Source organism: Cervus canadensis, chromosome 19, assembly GCF_019320065.1.
Source record: "Cervus canadensis isolate Bull #8, Minnesota chromosome 19, ASM1932006v1, whole genome shotgun sequence".
NCBI classification, from domain to species: domain Eukaryota; kingdom Metazoa; phylum Chordata; class Mammalia; order Artiodactyla; family Cervidae; genus Cervus; species Cervus canadensis.
This window is the reverse complement of record NC_057404.1, coordinates 14382517-14403151: the sequence shown is the minus strand read 5'-3', so window position 1 is coordinate 14403151 and position 20635 is coordinate 14382517.

Below are 20635 nucleotides of genomic sequence, written 5' to 3'. Positions count from 1 at the left end.
TCTTTGTTTTGTATTCCAAGGCTAAATTTGCCTGTTACTTCAGGTAGCTCTTGACTTCTACTTTTCCATTTTAGTCCCCTATAATGAAGAGGACATCTTTTTTGGGTGTTAGTTCTAGAACGTCTTGTATGTCTTCATAGAACCATTCAACTTCAGCTCCTTCAGCATTACTGGTCGGGGCACAGACTTGAACTACTGTGATACTGAATGGTTTCGCTTGGAAATGAACAGAGATCATTCTGTTGTTTTTGAGATTGCCTCCAAGTACTGCCTTTTGGACCCTTCTGTTGACTATGATGGCTACTCCATTTCTTCTAAGGGATTTTTGCCCACAGTAGTAGATATAATGATCATCTGAGTTTTGTCCCCTAAATAATACTATATAACTTGAAACTACTATTCCAAAAAACAGAGTTTGGGACACACTTTCCTCATGTTTGGTTGGTTGTTTTAGGCACTTCATTTTGGTTAAAAAATGTTTTCAATCCCTTGGTTGATTTTTCTTTTGATGCCCATTGCCATAATTAGTTTCACCATAAATACAAATTTTCTTAATCTTAGACTCATTGTTAGGTTTGCTTTCCTCCACTTAATATATACACTACTGATTTAAACAAAGTTTCTCTCTCTCTCTCTCTCTTTTTTTTTTAGGTAAAAACGCCCCCCGAGTTCCTAGACAGGTATCAAATATTTTCAACTGTGAGTACCCTTGATCAATCCTTTGATTTTCATTAAAATTTTCATATGGGTTTTGCTTAAGTAGATTTTCCCAATATATTATGGTTTGTACTGTAATGTTTATAAAGGGTGGGTATTTAAATATATATCATTGAAAAAGCAAGAGAGTTCCAGAAAAACATCTATTTCTGCTTTATTGACTATGTCAAAGCCTTTGACTGTGTGGATCACAATAAACTGTGGAAAATTCTGAAAGAGATGGGAATACCAGACTCCTGTGAATACTGTGAATACTGCCTCCTGTGAAACCTGTATGCAGGTCAGGAAAAAACAGTTAGAACTGGACATGGAGCAACAGACTGGTTCCAAATAGGAAAAGCAGTACGTCAAGTCTGTATATTGTCACCCTGCTTATTTAACTTATATGCAGAGTACATCATGAGAAACGCTGGGCTGGAAGAAGCACAAGCTGGAATCAAGATTGCTGGGAGAAATATCAGTAACCTAAGATATGTAGATGACACCACCCTTATGGCAGAAAGTGAAGAGGAACTAAAAAGCCTCTTGATGAGTGAAAGAGGAGAATGAAAAAGTTGGCTTAAAGCTCAACATTTGGAAAACCAAGATCATGGCATCTGGTCCCATCACTTCATGGGAAATAGATGGGGAGACAGTGGAAACAGTGTCAGACTTAATTTTTTGGGGGCTCCAAAACACTGCAGATGGTGATCGCAGCCATGAAATTAAAAGACACTTACTCCTTGGAAGGAAAGTTATGACCAACCTAGATAGAATATTAAAAAGCAGAGACATTACTTTGCCAACAAAGGTCTGTCTAGTCAAGGCTATGGTTTTTTCAGTGGTCATGTATGGATGTGAAGAGTTGGACTGTGAAGAAAGCTGAGCACCAAAATTTGATGCTTTTGAACTGTGGTGTTGGAGAAGACTCTTGAGAGTCACTTGGATTGCAAGGAGATCCATCCAGTCCATCCTAAAGGAGATCAGTCCCGAATATTCCCTGGAAGGACTGATGCTGAAGCTGAAACTCCAATACATTGGCCACCTGATGTGAAGAGTTAACTCATTTTAAAAGACCCTGATGCTGGAAGGGATTGGGGGCAGGAGGAGAAGGGGACGACAGAGGATGAGATGGCTGGATGGCATTACCAAATCGATGGACATGGGTTTGAATAAACTCTGGGATTTGGTGATGGACAGGGAGGCCTGGCATGCTACGATTCATGGGGTAGCAAAGAGTTGGACACGACTGAGCAACTGAACTGAACTGATAATATACAACATATTCAATACATATATTTAAAATATTCCAGAGTCTCTCTTCACTGATTGCTCAGCTGATAAAGAATCTGCCTGCTATGTGGGAGGTCTGGAAGATCCTCTTGAGAAAAGAATAGCTACTGACTCCAATATTCTTGCCTGGGGAATTCCTTGGACTAATGAGCCTGGCAGGCCACAGTCCATGGGGTTGCAGAGTCAAACATGACTGAGCAACTAACAGAGTTTCTCCAATCAATATCACTGATGGAAATTTCTTAAATAATGTTCGTATTTCTTGTTCACCTGAATTCCATCCAATTCATGCTAGTCCAAGATGAATACTGAGATAGGAAGGAGCATCTCTGTGTAGGTCAGATTGGATACATTTAAATAATTTGAGAATGTAATGCTGAATGTCAGAATCTGATTGCACCAAAGTCTTGAAAATTCGAAAGCATGGTCTCCTCAGTAAGATAGTGTCAGTGAAATGAATATCATATTATGGTCTTCATTCAGCAGCTACACATGATAAAACATTTTCATTCATAAAATGTCATGCACATTTAGAAAGAAGATTGTTAAACTCCATGACATGAATCTTTTTGGAAAACAAGACTCAAGAGCTACCTAGATCCTCACTGCAAAGTGAAATGGTCTGCATGAAACTCTACCTGACATGCTGTAATATAAATACATATGGGTAAATAACTAACAACATGTGCTGTAGTTCTATTCAATAATCACAGTTTAATAAAAATTATATATACATGCTGGAGATGCAGGAGACACAGATTCTATCCTTGGGTCTGGAAGATGCCCTGGAGAAGGAAATTGCAACCTGTTCCAGTGTTCTTGCCTGGAAAATTGCATGGACAGATGATCCTGGTTGACCACAGTCCATGGAGTGACATATATGTATGTATACATACAAATATGCATGTTTGCTCAGTCGCTCAGTTGTGTCTAACTCTTGCCACCCCATGGACTGTATAAATATATATATTTCTTACTAACACTCTTCTTTAGTCATTGCCCTTGAATTCCACTTTACAGAGTATAAAAATTTGTGCAGTGGGAAACACTGTAGAAGTAGATGATCAAAGAAAAGTATTAACTTCTGGCCCTTCAGCTCTTGTGAGGATTAAGGAAAATGTTAATACATCAAGGTTGGGCATAATGCTAAGCTCATTTTCCTCTTTTTCTTTCCTTTTTTGCTATTGGTTCATCCATTTAAGCCCAGAGTTCTTTTTATATTGGCAACAATGGTTTATACAAAACTCTAGGAAACTTGCAAACTCATGTCCATCCCATTCCTTCCTCAGTTATTCTGCTGTACAGTAAAATATAGTGTTCAGTCTACTTTCCATTTTTCAAAAAGTATAGATTTGATTTGAGATTTTTTATTGACTGTATCAGAAACAAAATGGTTAATATTATATAGAAATCACTTATATTTACAGTGATATTCTAAAAGTAATTTAAAGTATCTAAAAGATATTTTTTAAAAATTTAAATATTTTAAAAATAAGCATATCATTATGCTTTATGTTATGAATGCATCTATATACATCTCTTTCTAACTCATTATCTTCACCTAGATTCTGAGACACATTCTTTAATCAAGATGAAAGGCATGTTTGCTCAGTCATGTCCAACTTTTTGTGACCACATGAACAATAGCCAGCCAGGCTCTTCTGTCCATGGAATTTTCCAGGTAGGAATACGGGAATGGGTTGCCATTTCCTTCTCCAGGAAATCTTCCTGACCCAGGGTTTGAACCCATGTCTCTTGCATCCTCCTGCATTGGCAGGAAGATTCTTTACCAGTTGAACCACCAAGGAAGACCAATTAAGATGAAAGCTTACCTCAACCTGACCAGCGGTGTTTACTCACATTTTAAGGGTTTTCATCACATTTTACAATCATGAAGTGTTTGATTTTCAAAAATATATCTTATGATATCAGTTACCAACTTAATGGATCATAAATATTTCATATACTACCTGGTGGGAGCACTGATCGATATAGAGATGGTGTGTGACTATTGAAATTCTACAATAGATTTTTTTTTAAATCACATTTACTAAGCTGAAAGTCAAAATATACACAACTTTAAGTAAATGAAATAGCACATTATATGGTACACATGCTATTAGTTACCAATGAATAGTAGTTACAGATTTATATTAATATAATTATATAATTTTAGCAGAAAGGAGGGTTTTTTTTATTTTTCTTTTTTAAATTTAGACTTCAGTTTAGAGCATTTGGAGAGGAAATCTGGAAGAGTATATAAGTGAAGTCTGTCCAAAATTTCTTGACTTCTGTTCAAGACTTTTAATGCATAATTGAATATTTCCACAATTTCATCTCCTAGGAACTAGTGAGTTTTTCAATTCCATTTCCAGAGTGACACCCAATCATCTGGGAAAATTTTTAGCCTTAATCTGTCATTTACTAAATGACTGAACTTATATTTGGTGGTGGTTTAGTCGCTAAGTGGTGTCTGACTCTTGCGATCCCATGGACAGTAGCCTGCCAGGCTCCTCTCTCCATGGGATCCTCCAGGCAACAATACTGAAGTGGGTTGCCATTTCCTTCTCCAAAACTTACATTTAGCAGACTGTTTGGTAATATTGGTAGTATTAATTGATGGTTGAAGGTTAATCCTTTATCTAACGAATACTTGACTCTGTCCAAATAGGATATTAGAAATGAAATCACTTGAATATATCTAACATGAACTCCTTGCTTTACTGATTAAGCAACAGAAACTAAGAAAAAAATTTAGTGAATAAATAATAGTGGAAAATATCCTTTTCTTTAAGTTCAATTTAATGTCTTTCTTGTGTAGTTATTTAGTGCTAACAGTTTATATTTTTGAAGTTTCAAATTTTTGAACAGCATCTTTTATCATCATGAATGGCTCTTCTAAGAAGTTAAAGTTACATAAGCTGTATAGGAAAGCAACAATATGGTGAATATTTCTGAGGTGCCTTAGAAATGATGACTCATTTCTACTTAGAAATCTCAAATTTTCATTTTTGTCAGTGATGCTACATTAAAAATATTTGAGTGCTTATAGCCACTAAGTTTTGCTTCCCTAGTGGCTCAGATGGTAAAGAGTCTGCTCACAATGCAGGAGACCTGGATTCAATCCCTGGGTCAGGAAGATCTCTTGGAGAAGGGAAAGGCAAACACACTCCAATATTCTTTCTTGGGAGATCCCATAGCCAGAGGAGCCTGGTGGGCACAGTCCATGAGGGCACAGTCAGACACGACTGAGTGACTAGCACACACAAACACAGCTACTAATTTAGAGCAAAAAACATAAATATTTGTAAACAGCAATGCTATTGCAGTATAACTATTTTCCAGTTATCCTTTCTTGTAATTTTCTTATGAGATTGGGTGATCTTTTATTTTTAATTGCACAAAAGAAATAGCCAGAAATCTTGAGAAATCTTAACCTAGTATGGGTTAAGATTCACATTCTAACTATGTGAAAGAATTGTGATAGAATTTCTATGTTTATTTGAAAGGTATAGAAAGAACTATGTTTCTTAAAATTTCTAGGTAAATAACACATCTTGGAGATGAGATGTGGAGCCAAACTACCATAAATATGTGTACACACACACAGACACACACACACACACACACACACATATATATATATACACACATACATACATATATACATGAAAATAGCAGTCAGACTCCTTTAATTTATTTTATCTGGGCAATATTTATGAAGTCTAATTTTATTATTAATAAAACTAAACCAAATAGTCTCACCACAAGAAAGTATTATGGATATTGGGAAACTTTTTACAGAAATAAATGTTATACACTTATAAAATAAACATTTTTAATATTGACCAATATTAGGCAATACAACTGTTATAAATGATACACCCCATGCTTTAACATGTGGGCCATTCTCTCTCCTTTTAATCAGCAATGATCAACAATTTATTCCCCCTGTGATATGCATCACTGAGCATGAGGTAACAAAATTGATATATTCAATGATCCTTGTATGGTTGGTTACTAGCTATAGTACTATCCTGCTGAATAATGAGTGATTATTCAGAATTTTTATAAGGCTTACTAATGTACCCAAAAGTTTAGTGCAACTTCTATCATAACTTTTAAAAAATGATCTATCTTTTAACAAGAGTAAAATATTGATGGTTGAAAATCATGCTTTACTTATCTTTGTGTCTCCAAAATCACCACAAAGCATGGCACATAATAGAGGGCACTTATTTTAACTTAGTTGTTAAACTATATAATGTCACAAATTCCTTGTAAGAAAAAATATGTATAAAAATAGTAAGGAATAATCAAGTCTGTGCTTAAAAAAAAAATCCTGATATTTTTATATATTATTGATCCATGCTAAAGGGCAATATTGAAAGAGAAAATTTACATTATAGGATAAGTTACAAATTCCTTCTCATTTTCATATCTAAGATGGATTTCTGTTGTACTGAATTTCAAACTGCAGTGTGTTGTGATGTATAGTAAGAGGCCAGGATCTCATGGGCTTTATATAGTACCTTAACAGATTTTCTGCCAATTATCATTAGTGGTCACATGTCAAAAATTTCCAGAATTTGTCCTCTATGGTATTTTCAGAATGTTGCAAAAATACAGTAATTTTAAAATCCTTTACATAGAAAATTTAATAGTAAGTTCTATATCAATAATTTTAAAATATGGGGAATGGGAGAATGACTATAAAAATCTTAAAATTTTGAACATAATACCCAGCATTCATCCATCTTTTATTCTTGTATACACTCCTTTTCCCTGGAGGAGGGCATGGTAACCCACTCCAGTATTCTTACCTGGAGAATACCCATGGACAGAGGAGCCAGTTGGACTACAGTCCATTGGGTCACAAAGAGTTGGACATGACCGACCTGCTAAGGACAGCACACTCTCTTCTTGTGGAATAAAATCTGTAGCTTGTTTAGCAGAAGAGAAAGTAATCCAACATTAACTGATAAAATATTGTAAGTAAATTAAAGGCAACTTGACATTTCATCTGGCTAAAACTTACAGAGCAACAAATTACTCAAACTGGTACATGAGCAAAACCCTAGGACCTAATAGCTCTATATCATTTTTGTGTTTGTTTTTGTGAACATTGCCTGAACTTTTGTAGTTGTTCCTATATCACATTTGAAATATGACTCCACTCCTGACTCAGATGAAGCAAACGATTCAAAGTTATGCAATGAATCATACAGTAAATGCAAAAAACTTTCTCTGAGATTTAACAAAGTTACTCTATCTTATTCATCTATATGAATGAAAAAAGACTCAGTGTGTCTCACTGGATTGTTCCAAATATTAATACAATGGGTAAGTTTTTGGAATTTTTGAGGCAAAAAAAGCACAAGGTTACTTTATTTTATTTACTAAGAACTGAAATCTACCCCCAAAAGATTGTACTTTGAATCACCAACTATGGCAACCAGTTTTACTTTAGTGCTATTAGACTCAATATGTAAATTATTAATATACAGATAGAGCACCGAAGAACTGATGCTTTTGAACTGTGGTGTTGGAGAAGACTCTTGAGAATCCCTTGGACTGCAAGGAGATCCAACTAGTCAATCCTAAAGGAAATAAGTCTGGAATGCTCATTGGAAGAACTGATGCTGAAGCTGAAACTCCCAATATTTTGGCCACCTGATGTGAAGAACTGACCCATTGGAAAAGACCCTGATGATGGGAAAGATTGAAGGCAGAAGAAGAAGGAGACAACAAAGGAAGAGATGGTTGGATGACTTCACCGACTTGATGGACATGAGTTTGAGTAAGCTTCGGGAGTTTGTTATGGACAGGGAAGCCTGGCATGCTGCAGTCCATGGGGTCACGAACAGTTGGATATGACTGAGCAACTGAACTGATTGACTGACACAATGGTTCATTTAGGATTTTTTTTTTCTTATTACTTATATCAAACATATACAAGGAAAAGAAGAGAGAGAGAGAGGAAAAAAAGAAACAATCATAGAATCTGTAAAATGAAGTCAGAAATACAAGGTATATATATGTAAATTACTGAGAGACTACCCCAGAATTATGCATGATCAACGAAGCAATAGAGTAGTGTCTACTCCCAGCATAGCATGAATATATATTGACCTACAAGCAATGCTATGAAAAACTGAGTGATAATTAAAGGCTGAATGTTGCTTATATCTGGTTGACCAATTCATTCAGGTTAAGAGGACTCTAACTGGAAATATAGCCTTTCTTTCCCTTTCTTTACAAAATTGACATTTCTAAAACATTGCAGCATCCTCATCAGATACATGCCAAACAGCCTGGCAGTCACATTTCTTTAGCTTATCTTTAATGAATGTCTCCGTATAGCAGTGTGATGAAGAGTATGTGTCAGATGTACTTGGACTAGGCCTCACCTTGGACTCTTCCATTTCCTGGCCTTATGCCCTTCTTAAGCAATAATTTGACTGCTGGAAACCTCTGTTTCTATCCAAAATGGAGGACTTTTGGACATTTGTCCAAAACAAGCACAATATGTGTGTCCTTGATTTGAAACCTGTTTTAAATATTAACTTTTTTAGAAGAGGTGCTGTTAGTACAAATTGAGTGATCAATACATTGCTTCAACAGCTGGTTGCTGTTTTTGTTTTTATTGCTTCTTTTTTCCCCCTAGCTGATACTATTTTTTGAAACATAAGCAAAGGTCTTTCTGATTAGATTTTTTAGGCTGAAGTATTATTACTGTGGGTCTTGCAATTTACTCTGCAGCCGACAGTAACTCTTTACTTGCTACAACACTTGATACACCTCGTGTGAATATGTAGCCTGGCTTCTTGTTGCCATAAATTCCATCCCACTCACATTCAAAAATTTCTTTAAAATAATCATGGTTTATCCTACTCAAGAAAGAACAGTATTCACTTAATCTCCACATTTCCTGTACTATTTTGTGGCTTTGGACCACAACAAAGGTGAGTTAGCACTAAATCAATGAACACAAGTTCCCTTAAGTCCTAATAGAAGAGTATTAAGGAAATTCAAAATTAAGAATATTATTCTGCATAAAATCACTTAAAGTATTTTTAATCTATTAAACTTTACATTATTGCACCCATTAACTTTTTTATATGAAGAGTAAATATCATCTACTTTTATTCTTGGCAACTCATTTCAAGAAAATTATTTTTTGCATTCTATTAATACATTGCCTTGACTGCTTGTCTCTTGTGGAATTGGTTTGCATGTGTGTGTGTGTGTGTGTTGTGTGTGTACACAGGAGTGGGTCTATTATTATCAAAAGGCCAGCAGCACTACGGGACTGAATCAGTGACCTGAAGGTTAAATTCCACTTAGCAGCAATCACTAAACTGTGCTCCATTATAGTTGCACAAAAAAAAAAAAAGAAAAAAAAAATTGAGACAGCTGACATCTGGTACCTCCCCATCTAAAACCTTTTAAACAACTTGGGGACAAAAAAGGGCTTTTACTTAGGAAGTGAACAAAACTCTAGGTGTGTGTCACTTAAAGATCTGGAAGTTTTCTGTAAGATGCACTGTTCAAAAATGGTCAGAATACACCTTTACTGGCATAAAATGTTAAACCACCTTTTTTCACTTTTACAAATCTTTTCTTGACCTATATAAAGAATGTAACCAAGTTTCACTCTATTTTAAAAATCCCCTCATAAAATTAACATATTTTGCTTTCATTGGCAACATCTTAAACTAACAAAAATATTGTAAAATAAAGTATATTAATTTATTTACCTAAATTTAGGGCTTTTCCAGTGGTTCAGTGGTAAAGAATCTGCAACACAAGAACCGTAGGAGACAAAGGTTTGATCCCTGTGTTAGGAAGATCCCCTGGAGGAGGGCGTGGCAACCCATTTCAGTCTTCTTGCCTGGAAAATTCCATGGACAGAGCAGCCTGGCAGGTTACCATCCATAGGATCACAGAAGAGCTGGACACAACTGAGGTGACTTAGCATGCACACACACATATGTAAATTATAATCAGTGACTCTCTTGTTATATGTATAAGTAAGTAAGTGAGTAAGTAAGTATTTGTCGCTGAGTCATGTCCAACTCTTTGTAACCCCATGGACTGCAGCCTACCAGGTTCCTCCATCCATGAGACTTTCCAGGCAAGGATACTGGAGTGGGCTGCCATTTCCTTCTCCAGGGCATCTTCCCAACCCAGGGATCGAACCCTGGTCTCCTGCACTGCAGGGAGATTCTTTACCATCTGAGCTACAAGTGAAGCCCATATACATATGTTATATGTATAAATAGTTGCGTAAGTTTTTCTTGTATTTTATGCAGTTAATTTCAAAAGTGTTTTACTAAGAATATATTTATTAAGTGGATTTGCAAGCACTAGGATTCTCATCAGCAAACAATAAAGAATCATTCATGAAAATTCACAATGCATTTCTTAGTTTAAGATAAAGAAGCATTTTATTAAAAATTAATTCAGTTTGTCACCACTAATAGTCTACGATGTTATAAAGGTGTTTATTTTTAGAAAATTTAACAAACAGTTTGGAAATTTATAATGACAGAACTATAGTTTTGGTGATAAATTTCCTCCAGAACACACACCTAATTTTTCAGCTTTCAAGGGTTATTCTTCTATTTCCCCAAGGGAGGATAATGATATACATACACTTTCACTCTTGGTTTGTGAAATAACAGAAGAGATGCCAAAACTACCTAATAAATAATAATGAAAAGCTCCTTCTTGCCCTTGATACCAAGACGTTGCAGGCAAAAAATACACATACATAAATAACCTAGGACTACTTACAGAAGCAAATAACGGACAAATGCCAAGCAGAGTATGGTAAAAGAAGGAAATAAATCCAGCTATCTGCTATCTGCGAGAGATATATTCAAATGACCTGTGTAGGTTGGATCCTATTCATTTATTTGCTCATTTAATTTTTATTGAATGCAAGTTTGAAAGTTGGAAGAATGGAAATTTAAGTAGTCCACAGAAACATCAGTTTGCTCTCGAAGAGTTTTCATAAAAAAATTATAGAAAGTTAATTTGCTGCTAAAAGGTCAGAGTTTGATTATTGGTTTTTCTACTTACCAATTTTGGGATCTAAGCAAACTGACAAATTCTCTGATCTAGAACTAATAAAATCTGTAAAATACTCCCCTCCTCATGAAGTTGTTATAGATGTAGAATTATGCACACACATACACACACACACATCTATATATATACAATGCAGGTATTCTGTGTACTTAAGAGCTATTATTGTTTTTAAAATGAATTATTACATTAGAATGTAAGGCATATTTTAAAATAGATGTAGTAAAAGTGAAATGAAGAAATTGTCAGAATGGCAAACACTTTCCCATCAAAAATGAAAAGTAAATTCTTTGTGGAGGAGCATTTGAGCTGTGCCCTGAAGGATTTCTATTTACATTTAGCTTCAGAGAATGAGCACCATTAGAAAGATTATTTTAGGAGAAATTTATTCAAGTGGAATTTTGAATGAGATAAGGAATTACAGCTTATTTTGTAAAAGGAGTACAAAATTAGATTTGATTTAATATAATGTTCAAAGGGTCTAAAGAACCTACCAAGTCTGGGGAAGGGAATGGCATATAAATGTGCAAGATTGGATATAAAAGAGCCATATACATTTCCAAATTGATTGAGACTGAAAAATAACCTAAGAATTTACCCAAATGACTTTAGAGGAAGTTTTTTTTTTCTTTCTATTTTTCTCTATGGGACAATTTGACCAAGCATTTGAAAAAATCAGAGGTGAAATATAATTGTCATCATTTGCCTCATTAAAAATTTTCAGGAGTCTCAGCATAGCTGTAGAATATATTTTATAGGTAATATGAATGAAGAAATTCTTGAATTCTATATACTATTTTCATGATAAAGAGAAGAGCAAAAGTCAAATGAGAAATAAAGGAACTAGGGATCACTTAAACAGTGACCATAACACAACTAAACATAGACCTTTGAATTTTTTTTCTCGTGAATCAGTTGATGATTGCTGTGTTACCCATTTTACTTGGTCAGTTCATAACAATTCTTCCTCATGCTTCATTCTTATTAAACTTATTCACTAGCTTGACAGAATGGGGTGAATGGTTCATTTTCCTAAGTACAATTAGACACTTGGGTCCATTTCAGTGTCATTTTGTATTAATATTCATCTCACTAAAACTCAGTTTATTTACAACTGCCACTTCCTCAGTAGAGAAATGGTCCTACCTTGTACCTTATTAGCAGCGATTTTGGAGACCAAGAAAATAAACGTGTATGGTGACAGCTAACTGAACTCCTTACTGCTGAAAGGCAAAGTCTTTTCTGAAAGGAGATTAAGTTGCATAACTTCATGATTACACAGAGAGGAATTGGAGACAAAACAAATGTAGATCTAATACAGTATAGTGAAGTGAAAGTTGTTTAGTCGTGTCCAACTCTTTTTGACCCCATGGACTGTATACTCCATGGAATTCCCCAGGCCACAGTACTGGAGTGGGTAGCCTTTCCCTTCTCCAGGGGATCTTCCCAACCCAGGAATCAAACCCAGGTCTAAATTTATAACACTGTATAAGGTACATTATTATTTAATTATGAAAATCAGAGTATGAAAAGATGAGAAAAAAACTTGGATATATCCTCAGAGTGACACTCAAGGCACTCAGGACTGGATAGAATTTACTATTTAATAATCACTTATTTAACAACTAGGGCTTCCCTGATAGCTCAGTTGGTAAAGAATCCACCTGCAATGCAGGAGACCTAAGTTCGATCCCTGTGTTAGGAAGATCCCCTGGAGAAGGGAAAAGCTACTCACTCCAGTATTCTGATCTGGAGAATTCCATGGACTGTATAGTTGCAAAGAGTTGGACATGACTGAGCGACCTTCACTGCACTACACCTTATTAGATCTAGATTTGTTTTGTCTCCAGTTCCTCTCTGTGGTAGTTTTGAAGTTGTGCAGCTCAATCTCCTTTCAAAAAAAACAAAAAACAAAAAACAACTTGCCTTTCAGCAGTAAGGAGTTCAGCTAGCGGACACCATAAAGTTTTAGCTTCTTGGGCTCCAAAAGCACTTCTGCTGCTGATGGTAGCCATGAAATTAAAAGATGCTAACTCCTCGGAAGAAAAGCTATTACAAAGCTAGACAGTATATTAAAAAGCAGAGACATCACTTTGCTGCCAAAGGTCCAGATAGTCCAATCTATGGTTTTTCCAGTAGTCATGTATGAATGTGAGAGTTGGAACAGAAAGGATACTGAACACCAAAGAATTGATGCTTTCAAACTGTGGTGCTGGAGAAGACTTGAGAGTCCCTTGGACTGCAAGGAGATCAAACCAATGAATCCTAAAGGAAATCAACCCTCACTACTCATTGGAAGACCTGAAGCTGAAGCTCCATTACTTTTGCCACTTGATGTGAAGAGCTGATTCATTGGAAAAGACCCTGAAGCTGGGAAAAAACGAAGGCAAAAAGTGAAAGGGGAGACAGTTAGATAGCATCCCTGACTCAATGGACACGAATCTGAGCAAACTCTGGGAGATAGTGAAGGACAGAGGAGCCTGGATTCTGCAGTCCATTGGGTTGCAAAGAGTCAGATATGACAGATATGACTTAGCTACTGAACAACCGCATACAATTTCTAGTTTTTAAGACCCACTCAAGTACTTAAGCTGAGGTCATCTGGACTTTCTCAGGCAGCCTTCAGGCAAAGACTGAGCACAATGGGGACACCAGGATCAGTTCATTTCTGTCCTCCATGACTCTGTAGGAAATCTTTTTATTAAAGCTCTTATTGGAATTGTTGAAAATCTCTCAGAGTAGCTTCACAGGGTAAGGATCTTTCTTCCTCCTCTCTTTGCACAGATGCCATACTGCACCATGCTAAAAGCTTTTCCTACCTACTACTGTCCCTCTGCTGTCCTTCAGGCACTTTCCCTCAATACATTTCTTGCAATTCTAATTCCATCTAGACATGTGAAGACCCAACTGACATACTTTCAGAATTCCTATACAAGGAAGTTACTTAAAATTATTTGTGGAATAAATGGATGGATAGACAGACTAGGAAGAAGTGTAAAGTTTTGTTGTTGTTTTTTATTTATTGAGCTATTTCATTGAAACATATAACATTGTATTAATTTCAGCTGTATAGCATAAATCAACATATGTGTACACTTTGAAATTATCACAATAAGTCTAAGTTAACATCCATCACCACACATCACAGTTGCAAGCTTTTTCTCTTGTGAACTTTTAAGATTTACTCTCTTAGTAACTTTCAAATACATTGCTATCAACTATAATCATCATGCTGTATATACAGCTCCAGGACTTATTTATTTCATAACTGGAAGTTTATACATTTGACCACCTTAATCTCTTTAATCCAGCCTCTCATCACCACCTCTGGCATTCACCCATCTGTTTTCTACATTTTTTTTTTAAGATTTCACGTATAAGTGAGTTCATACGATATTTGTTTTCTCTGCCTCATTGAGCAAAATTTTACATGTGAAAAATAAATAAAAAGTCAACTTTATTTTTTAAACTGGAGTAATAATTGCTCCATCTATTAAAAATACCCATTCCCTGTCACTAACATACTACCATCTATTCTTGACAGAGAGGTGGTAAATAATTCATAACATAATATATCATAAAGAAAATATTATATATATTATAATTTCCCCACACCTTTTGTAATTTTTAGCATACATACTTATGTGCCTTATAATATGAAATATAATATAATACACATGATAAATCTGGAAAGAAGCTAAAACTCAAAATGCTTGAATAAACCAAAAGTAATACAGCTAGCTAGTGATAATAATGGGATTTCTCTCTTCTTGTCTGATCCCTAAGATTCAAGGAGAAGTCTCTTAGTAAGGCACATTTTGTTGCTTTATGGTTTAGGTTAGGAATTAACCACAGAAGAGAAAATTAGGTTTAATTATAACTTCATGTGTTGACTTTCATTCATTAGACTTATAGAGACATTCATCTGTTAAACAGAGTTGTAAGAAAAAGTGATGTTATTTTCTTACTTTGCTCCTAGTAACATTTCAGAGTCACTGTTATTTAGTGGAATTTTAAAAAATTTCCCCTACTCATCTTTTTTCTATAATGTGACAAATGTTGATCATCACATTTTTCATTTCAAATACCCCAACATATAATTTTTAAAAGAAACACCTCACATTAGCTTTGGAATATTCCATCATCCAAACAAACACTGAGGAATTAGAGAATGATGTGATGGATGGCAGTTGTCTCTAAGTAAAAGAGTCTTCGAGCTAATGTAATTACACAAATGCTCATTTTATTATACCCCGTATCCTGAATTTTTGAGCAGGTGCAATAAATGGTCAATTACTTCAATGATTGGTAACATAAAGAAGCAACTAGTATCAAATATGGACTCTCTTTTCCTAAACAGACCTCTGCCTCCAAGCTGAAAATAAAGGCAAGTTCGCCCTAGCTACCATTTTTCAATTAATTATATGCTAATTGACTTAGTAGGAAATGTGTTGGCTGTCTAACTCATTTTGAATTATCTCGCCAGAGCTGCCAGTGAAACCAGAAAACTCTTCCCCATCACACACATGCTTGATAAATCAATAAGTCAGTAAAACATAGCCTTGCTGATGACATAAATGTGTCAATTTTTTCCATGTTGTTTTAGACAGACACTTAAAATCTGAGGAGATAAATTGGTTTAAAAACACAGGAGACTGGTGCATTTATTTTCAGAATCAATTCCTTTTTCTTCCTCTGATTGTATTTGACTTTAAAAATAGCAAAATCTATTGAATGCATGATAATGAAGGGATGTTTGCTGATTACAAACAAGAGATATCTATTTTGTCTTTGTTTTGTGAGTAGCACAGTGCTATTTATCTCCACATGCCCCTCCTTAAATCTGAGAGTTTTCTATTTCTCCAAAATAGTCACAGATGGAGGCAGGCAATTACATGATGTTGGATTTTCTTGAGCAAAGTCTTGAAATGCCAAACCTTACCCATTGACTTGCTGAGTGATTCACCTTAAAGGACCATTTTATTTGATGTTCTGCAACCCATAGTTTGATATGGTTATAATTCCCAGAGATTCATGGCACCAAGAATCTATCATTCACGGCAGCAGTAGGCGATCTTGTGCCGTATTAAGTCTTGTTCTTTCCCCTCTCTCTTTCTGTCTCTGTCATTATTTTTGAGGGGTAAAATATAATTGAGCTCAGAAGAAAGGTAATTTAAAGTCAAAGTTTCATCTAGCTATGACATTTATATGTTTTTAAGAAAGTTATCTGAGAGCACATGATTAAAATCAATGTTAACATAATTTATTATAAGCTAGCTAACTTGGATAAAGGATGAATAATATCAAAACTGATAACATAAATGTGCTATGCTTTAATGTTTCTATCTGGGGTGTGCATGCAAAGCCATGCTCACTAGAGGTGACTTTGCTACAACAACAGATTCATTTACATATATATTTACAAAGAGCTACTCAGGATTTTACAATGGCGGAATAAATTGATTAACCAAAAGAAAAATGGGAGTACTTTTTACAATGTAGTTAAGCATTTCCTAACATAATTTATGACAGATGAATTTTAAAGGAATAAAAAAATATTTAATTAACTTAATTGAGCAGTATACTTTCTGCTAAGGGTATAATGGCAATACTGTAAGTAATGCTTTTTGCCTTTCTGAAACACATAATCTATTTGCAGAAAAAATACATACGTGTAATTGAAAGAAACAAACATAAAATTAATTCAGTTAACCTTATAGAGTTCATTCTATATTGAGTTGGTCAAGGAGGGCTTTGAAGAGAGAGTTGATGATGGATAGAAAATATAAAATTAGAAGCATTCTACTAGTAACCCACAGGAATATTCTGGCATGGAATTGTAAGATATATACAAAATATACAATATATTAATCATTTTTTTCTTTGGAGAAGGATATAAGTTATAGTTGATTTACAATGTTGTATTATTTTCACATGTACAGAAAAGTGATTCAGTTATACATCTATGCATATTCTTCTTCAGATTCTTTCATGATATATGTTATTACAAAATACTGAGTATAGTTCCCTGTGCTATTGAGCAGGTCCTATCTATTTTATAGTGGTGTGCATATGTTACTCCCAGTTCCTATGTTTTCCCTCCCTCTCACCTTTCCCCTTTGGTAACCATACATTTAAACACTGAGTTTTTAAGTGACACAGCCACAGTCAGGCCAGCTCTCATCTGCAGCTCACTACTGTGGTCATCTCTATTTGTATGATTTTTTTTTTACTTCATACTTAAAACAATTTAATAAAAATTAATGCTATTAAAATTAACTTGAAGAAAATATTGGCTTCCAATTTTGGAAAGACTGTTTTATAAAAGATACCAACTCTTCAGTTGTAAAATCTATATAAAGAGTTAACATTACTTTCAGCTTGGTATAAAGCCATAGCATGTGCAGTGAGTAAGGGAATAAACTCAGAAATCGACAGCCTGGGTGCAAACCTCAGTTCTACCTCATCCTAGATTTGTGATCTTGAAAAAAATGTTTTAACTTCTCATTCCCTCTTATACAAAATGGGATAATACTGGTAGCTCTCATAGCTTTGTTCTAAGTTTAAATGGATTAATCTGCTAAAGGGAGAGTGTCTAGATCAAACACATTTCGGGTTCTATACATCTTTGTAAAATAAAAATACATCTCAGAATTGTTGATATCCACATACATGCTATGAATCTCCAACAATGGAATGGAGTGTGCACTATTTTTAAACTTAGTTGTCCATATAGTATATTTTTGGATTACTAGATTATGAATCACTGATGTTCTATTGTATAAGTTGGAAATACTGGGAAGGGGGATAAATTAAGATTGTTTCTCAGTTTCTTCCAAAATTTCTTCTAGAAGTCTGTGAAAGTGAAAGTTAGTTGAATAGTTGTGTCTGACTCTTTGCGATCCCATGGACTATAGCCTGCCCAGTTCCTCTGTCCATGGAATTCTCCAGGCAAGGGTACTGAAGTGGGTTGCCATTTCTTTCTCCAGGGGATCTTCCCTACCCAGAGATTGAACCTGGGTCTAAATCTGTGAGATGATCACAAGAGTAATAAAGGAGACATCACTAACAGAATGTGATAAAATATCAAAGAAATTGCAACAGAGGGTGCTAGATGTTTATAACTTTAATCACTGGTAACTATGTTTCTCTTTTATCTAATTTGTATTATTTTTATTGAGTTAAGAACTCATGACTCTAAGATTCTTATAGCTGATCTACTTATCAAGGTCTCATGATCAGAATATCAAATAGGACATTATCTCAGACAAGTTATAGCTTATTAGGTTACCACATAAATTCTCTGTAATGTCCCTGTCTTCCCTTGCATGTCCCCCAGGCGCAAAGAATTCCAAAGCCTGGGTGTCCAAAGAGTGGTTAGTATTTAGTTATAAAGCTCACTGTGGACATACCATATATGTTGGAATACCAATAAAAGAGAAATCATTGAGGGACATAAATAATATAAACTGTGAGGCACATCTCAAAGGTGCATGTTTCATGAGCTGCTTACAGGATAAGTTGATTGAGAAGCACTGCTCTGGCATCTTGGGGCTTCACAGGTGCCACTGGTGGTAAAGAAAATTCTCCCGCCAATACAGGAGATGTAAGAGAAACAGTTCTATCCCTGAGAGGGGGAGATGCCCTGGAGGAGGAAATGGCAAACTGCTCCAGTATTCTTGCTTGAAAAGTTCCATGGACAGGGGAGCCTGGTGGGCTCTAGTCCATGGGGCTGCAAAGAGTCGGGCATGACTGAGCAACACACACACATTCTGGCAGCTTGGTTTTAAAAGACAGGGAAAGCTTAGTGGATAATTTTGGTGAGCTGAATTTTGAAACAACAATAACAACAAAGTATGATTGAGGTAGGCAGGGTGTAGAAAAGAATTGCATGCTCTGAAGAGAACTGAATTATAAAGGTAAGAAAAACAAAAGGTTTGGGAAAGTATCAACAGACAACCTGTTCAGAAGTGGATTGTTAATATAGACTTGTGGATAAATTTGGGGTTATTTGGTCAGAGCACAAGTTCAATACTAGTATTTGTTTGTTCTCTAAATTTTTTACAGTTTTGAATCCCTGTTACGTGTAAAAGACTATACTGGAAATTCTATAAAACCTAACATCAGGTGTTGCAGTGCAAGAACACACAGAAATTCATAGCAAATTTACCTTGATTTGGGAGAGTCAGATTCATTATTATTATAGTATTCTAGATCATTACTCTCTTATGTTCTGAGTAGGTTTGATTTATGAATGTAGGTGAGAAGCACTCCAATAGAAAAAATAATAAAGTTGCTCAAGTTGGTCATGCGTTTCAGTTAGACAATATCTGGTCAAGGTTTCAGTGACATATAACATTTGCTCTTCATCAATGTCAACTTCATTGTCTTCATGCTTTTTGGTGACAACAGTCATATTTCATTGTTACACTGACCTTTGGAACATTGTTGGTTCACTGGGCATTACTCTAAAAGTGAGATTGTCTCACCTCCTGAGACTGGAACCAGTGTCACGATTTGTTGACTACTTTTTCATAGGTTGTCAAGAAGCTTAAAAGTTTAGAAAAGGCAAAGTTTTTTGAGTTAACCTTGGTCTACTCTGCTCTTTTTCATCTGTTGCTAGTAATTTTGATGCTATTAGTAGCATTGTCATTATTTCAGTTTGGGTCAGGGGATTCAAAGGTAGCTCAAATTACTTATTTTTAAGATTTGAGTCTTCTTAGCAGATAAACTTTATTTCTATGTTTCATGTTTTGGCCAAGTCTGTTCAGTAACCATGTGCATTTATGCTAAGTCAGTTCATTGGTGTCCAACTCTTTGCAACACTATGGACTGCAGCCCGCCAGGCTCCTTCTGTCCATGGGATTATCTAGGCAAGAATAATGAAGTGGGTTGTCATGCCCTCCTCCAGGGGATCTTCCCAACCCAGTGATTGAATGCCTGTTTCTTTTATCTCCTGCATTGACAGGTGGGTTCTTTACCACTAGCACCACCCAGGAAGCCCAAAGAGACAGAGAGCTTTCTTTCTCTGGCCTGTAAGGACATACAGGCAAGAATACTGGAGTCGGGGGTTACGATGACCTTCTCCAGGGGATCTTTCCCACCCAGGGATTGAACCTATATTATATTCAAAATATTCAATTAATATTTTGTCTTGGGCTGCATATACAAAGATAAAAGGTATATCTCTCCTTTCTCTGATAATTTGAAAGGCATATTTGTTAGACCCAATGGGAACATGAACCTCAACAATATTAGAACAGGGAGATTTTGTACTGATTAAAGATATAATGTGCTTGTCTTTGAGACTGATATGCAGAGAAAAAATGTAGAAGAAAATAAAAGCTAATTTTTATATTAGTAAGGGATACACATCAGATTCTATTATTAATAGTAAATTGCCACACCTTGATTTCTCCTAAACACCAGTTTATAACTTTTACTGCCATTAAAGATGGCCGAAGTAGTGATTATTTTATTTGACAGTTCACGGGTCTGCTGAGCCTGGCTCTGCTATCTGTGGTGGGTGAGCAGTCACACATAGACATTGTCT